The sequence below is a fragment of the Mus pahari genome, chromosome 10 (assembly GCF_900095145.1).
Source record: "Mus pahari chromosome 10, PAHARI_EIJ_v1.1, whole genome shotgun sequence".
Classification (NCBI taxonomy): Eukaryota; Metazoa; Chordata; class Mammalia; order Rodentia; family Muridae; genus Mus; species Mus pahari.
The window spans coordinates 34,935,631-34,941,338 of record NC_034599.1 but is presented as its reverse complement, the minus strand read 5'-3'; the positions used below and the strand labels follow the sequence as shown (position 1 = coordinate 34,941,338).

Here is a 5,708-nt window from a genome sequence, read left to right as displayed (position 1 = left end):
CTTGTTGCTTTTCTGTTGTTGTGATAAAATACTATGTCAGCTATGTTTTAGGGCAACAACTGAAGCAGGAGCCGAAGAAAAATAATGGAAGGATACTATTTATTGGCTTGTGGACTGATAAGTGTTTATTTAGCTTTCTTATAGATCCCAGGGCTACAGCCCAGAGAAGGTCCGCTCCTAGGTGGGCTTGGCCTTCACACACTTACCTAGCAAACAATCATTCATAGACCTTGCTACAGGTCAGTTTTTCCAAGGTCAGTTTTCCAACTCAGTTGAATTTTCTTCTTCCCAAATGACTCTAGAATGTGTTAAATTGATAATGAGAATTTTTTGAAATGAAATTATGGTTTATTAATTTATATAAAAATTACTTTTTACATTAAGGAATAATTTTTCCAATTGTTAGAAACAGTTTGAAGCTGTGACTACTGGGGCTCGTGGGAAAGGATCTGCTCTTCAATTACCTCCTTCACCACCTCTGCCAGCTTCAATCGGTCAACTTTATCTGTGAACCCACGGCTGTTCCAGCTAAACCTCTGCAGAGTGTACCTTAGGAGCTTGCACTCCCGGTTGTACTTCCAGGTCTCCTCCATTACCTCAGTCAGCTTCTCATCTTCATTCTCTCCTTTACCAGCCTGGCGGAGGATACACTGGGCAATGACATCTCGAAGCTTTTCCAAGGCAACATTTGAGTCCTCAGTTCCATTGTCATGGTTGTGTATATAAATACCATCCTTTGGCTTGGTGCCCAGCAGCTTCTTCTTCCTGAGAATGGGGTTGTTGACGGAGTGCAGGGGTTTGAGGCTGACCTTGAGGTCTTGGATCTTCATGGTTGCCAGCTGCTTGGCATGCGCCTGCTGGATCCCTGCAACCACCTCCTTATCCATCTTCAGCTGTGGGCAGAGAGCAGCACATATCCAGGGCCTCCGTTGAGTTGAGCCAGGGATGGTCCAACACTCCCTCGATTGTGAGTCTTTCCTCTGGTTTGACCTTCAGAAGCTTCCTCACAACATCTTTAGTCATCTCTGAGATCTGACTCCATTCTTCTTCTGGGAACTCGAAACTTCCTGTCATGATCTTTTCCACATATCCTTTGGGATAGTCCGACTATGGTGTTTGGAGTAAAAAGGAGGATATCCGCACAGCATCACATAAATTATCACCCCGAGGGACCACAAGTCACAGTTCTTGTTATAAGTGTAGGATGTTGGTGAGTTAGGTATGATGCCAGACTTCTCCTTCTAGTGCCTTCTCTGTGCTTCCAGTACCTGAGGTGCTACATAGTAAGGGGTAAACTGGGGTGTCATCAAAACACCTTGGTTAACTTTAGCAAACCCAAAGTCACTTAACTTCACAAGGGCATCCAGAGAGTTATCCTTTGGTAAAGGAGAGCATGTTTTCAGGCTTGAGGTCTCTGTGCGCAATGTTTAGCAAGTGACAGTGCTGTAGACAGTGCTCTAGAGCCAGGGCTATCTGCTTTGTTACTTGGCTGGCTTGCTTCTCTGTAAAGTGCCGGTGCTGACTGATTCTGTGAAATAGCTCTCCCCCTTCCATCATCTCCTTTAGAATTAATTGTCGAGCCCTGGGGCTGGACTCATGAGGGAACTGTACACTGTTAGCAAACACTTCAATAATCTGAACTACGTTGGGGTGTGTGGCACACATCATGTGCAGGCCCACCTCATTTCTAGCTTTTGGAGGATCGAGAAGTTTCAGTGCAAACCGTTCTTGAGGAGATTTCTTCACACAGACTCTAACTGCACCACTAATTCCAGCTCCCAGTTTCTGAGTCCAATTGATACCATATTCTTCTAACATGGAGGTCTCCTTGATGACTTTCTCCATGTTGCTGTCCTCTGACATGCTCCGCTGGGCCCCCACAGCCTGAAGCGGCGGAGGAGGCTGCGCGGCTGTCTGGTCCCCTGGCAGCCAAGGAAGCCAAGGGCTCGGGTTCCCGGGGCTCAGGGAGACGGGCAGCGCACGCCCCTGGGGAGCGGAGGGGATGAAGGCCCGGGTGCCGGCTTGGCTTCCGCAGGCAGCTTTAAGCTGGTGGCGGCGGCGGTGGCCCCTGGGGACAAGCCTTTGTGCTGGGCCCCCGCGCAGTCACTTCCCGGCCTCATCCCCGGCCAGGGAGGCAGGGCGATGCGGGGAGGGGCCCGGCCTGGAGAGCCTTGCGGGGCTTTGGCAGGTCAGCTGCTTCGGCCGGGGTTAGCCAGCTCCTAAGGAGAAGCCTGCGTCTCCTCCACCGCCTCCGCCTCCGCCGCCGCCATCAGCACCAGCACCTGAGCTGAGCTCCCGGCCGCCGCAGCCACAGCCACCGCCACCACTCCCCCTGATAATGAGAATTAACTAGACTTTCCATCTCCTGTATAAATTGAACATATAAATATATCAATGAAGCATAACCTTTCCATTTTTTTTCCTCAAAGTCTCAGGGTAATACTATAATACCAAATATCATATAAATTTTAAATTCTCCCAGTCTTTAAAAAAAAAATTAACACATTAAAATCCAAGGTCTCTTTTAAAGTTTAAAGTTTCCTAACTATAGGCTCCTGCAATATTAAAAACTAATAAGAATTTCCTTATTTTAAAGGTGAAGAATTGAGAAATAGAAAAATTTATACTTAACCAAACTCACACTCCATCAATAGAAATCTTCAGTCTCTGTGTTCGACATCTGGAACCCACTCATGCTGTCAAGTCACCAAAAGCTGCTGTCATCTCAGCTCTCCCACTGTGCATCCACAGAACACACAGCTTTAAGGAATCTGTCCAGGAACTCAAGATGAACCTAAATGAGACCCCTAAATCTGCTGTTACAGAATCCTTCTTTTTAAAATCACAGCCCATTTATTTTAAAATTAATTCTTTTTGAGATTATGTACAATATATATCATGACAATATCTCATAAGATGTATATCTCATGATAATTATGGGATTATCCTGAAGGTCATCTGACATTCTGATGTTAAGAGATTTCAGGAGAAATGAAAGTTAGGCCCTCACCTTTGCTCTATGTAGAGACTTCTATCCCAGTACACATGAGTTCTAGTCAAGTTCTCCTTAAATGAAATGTATCTCCATGTTTTTGGAGTGAGTAATCTAAAATAAAATCTTCTGACTCATTTTTATTTTTGAAATCAGAACAGAAATTTTATGTTCTGATAACTTTATATTACTATTATAAATTCAATATCATGACTCCCCTCAAGTCTTCCAAAGGCCCTTACAAGACTAATATTATTTTCACAGAGACTTTTGAAATATAAGAGCCGTCATAAATGTGTACAGAAGGAAATTCCCCAAGGATTTTTTTTTCTACTGGAGATGAGATACTCACAGGAAAATGTGATTAATATTTCTGGCATTGTGCTTCGGTGGATACATTCATTTTGCTTCCCCTGAGTATAATTCTTTGTGTTTGTAAATAGTATTAAGTCTTTGGAGCCAGATATTGAATTCCCATGGCATGATTGTAGGATGACTCTATGGCAACTTCCCATCTGTAACTAATCTCTGAAGTACATGAGGCCATTTTCACAGCTTGTCTTCTGCCCTGGTTTAATTAACTTCTGGGAATAAGTAATAATTTGTAATGATTATGAAATGTTGTCTCTTTTATGTTTGTCTTAGTCAGGGTTTCTATTCCTGCACAAACATCATGACCAAGAAGCAAGTTGGGGAGGAAAGGGTTTATTCGGATTACATTTCCATTTCAACTTTGCTGTTGATCACCAAAGGATGCAGGACTGGAACTCAAGCAGGTCAGAAAGCAGGAGCTGATGCAGAAGCCATGGAGGGATGTTCTTTACTGGCTTGCCTCCTCTGGCTTGCTCAGTTTGCTCTCTTATAGAACCCAAAACTACCAGGCCAGGGATGGTCCCACCCACAAGGGGCCTTTCCCCCTTGATCACTAATTGAGAAAATACTCATGTAGGCCTTTCCTCAACTAAAGCTCTTTTCTCTGTGATAACTCGAGCTGTGTCGTTGACACAAAACTAGCCAGTACAATTTTCCTATATTATTTCAAGGGTAATGTGAGTTTCATGGAAGGAGCTGGAGATAAACATATTGTTAACCTTAGTAAATTTGACAGTAAGTATTTATTGCAGAAATATAGACAAAATAAATATTGTAGTTGCTTTATTTAATATATTTTGTTGATAAAAAAATTTCCATAGATTATAGGGGGAAAATTCTGGGAACACTATAGCAAGGAGACAAAATGGACCAGTTAATTTATATGGAATGGATAATGGTGACTCCTTCCTTTCCTTTCTCTTTCTTTCTCTGTTTTTTTCTGTTTCTTTCTCTCTTTCTTTCTCTCTTTCTTCCCCCCTCTCTCTATTTCTTTTTTCTTTCTTTCTTTCCTTCTTTCTTTCTCTTTCTTCTTTTTTTTTTAAATGTGGAAGTTACAGACCAGCATTGGAAATTTGTAAACAAACCCATTTAGTACTAATTCAGACTGCAAAGCATCATATTTATAATTATTTTGAGATTTCAATGAACAAAATTTGTGAATTATAATTAATACATATAATTCCACATGTATCTCATTAAGGAATTAGCATAAACACATCCCTACGCTACTTGTATAGTGCATTCAGCGAATAGTCTCAATGACACCAAAGTAGCCATGAGAAAATCCAGCTTCTGTGGGTATGCTGTCATTCAATGAAACTATCCAGAGCCAATAACAGAAATGATTAATATTATTTCTGGGAGGAAACTTATTTTCAGTGACAGGACCAGTGGAGTGTTAAAATTCTGGGAGTACATGAAAGGGACACAGACATTATCAAAGAGGATACACAATTGCCACATCTGAAACTAATTAAAGAAAGAATAAATGGAGCAGGTTACAGTCGAATATATTTGAAGATAGAAATTAATGTCTATGATTTGATGTTTTAAATATATGATTTAACAAGTAAATGTATTTAAGACACAAATTTATAATACACAATTCTGAATTGAGTCCTCCTTTCAGATAAATCCTTCCTTAAGAGTGGGGTTGCACTAGATGCCATTTGATATGTTATCATGACAAATGTACCTTCCTTCCACATGCTTCGGTAGCCTTCCCATAACAGAAAGAAATCAAACATATATCCTCACTCAAAACTCATGGGTAAATACAACTGCCTGATTTACAGTGATATCCGCCAAAATACCCACTTAGCATCCTTAACTGTCTACATCATCACAACTAGTAAGGCAGTTCTAGAATTGTGAGCTCCAGATGTGACTGAGATGTCATTGAAACTATCATCAAGTTGAGACCTTTAAAGGAGTTCTTCAGAAGAGATAGGAACATCAGGTAAAATGCTAAGAAAATCTAAATAAAGCATGGTGTATAGATAACAGTGACGTACCAATCTCAGCTACTTCATCATAAGTGAACTGTTGTTCTCTGGATATATTTATTGAATAACAGAATTAAAGACATGCTACACTCATGGCGGTTTGTTTTGCTCATTGCTACTTTGGTGTCCCTGATTCTGTTTAACTAAACACACTAAACAAATAGTCATGTGTTCATACTAATTTGCTAAATATATATAAAAGATTAATGTAATGCTTTTTACTCTGAGTGAGTACCAGATATGTTAGTTTAGAACTTTCCATTGCTGGTTTTTAGTTTTAGCTTTTAGTTTCCACACTGAGAGAGAGAGAGAGAGAGAGAGAGAGAGAGAGAGAGAGA

General features: G+C 41.0%; 1 pseudogene; it reads right to left on the bottom strand.

Moving 5' to 3' along the window:
* Window positions 1–425: 425 nt before the first annotated feature.
* LOC110328211 lies at window positions 426–1,863 on the bottom strand (annotated as a pseudogene).
* Window positions 1,864–5,708: the final 3,845 nt, after the last annotated feature.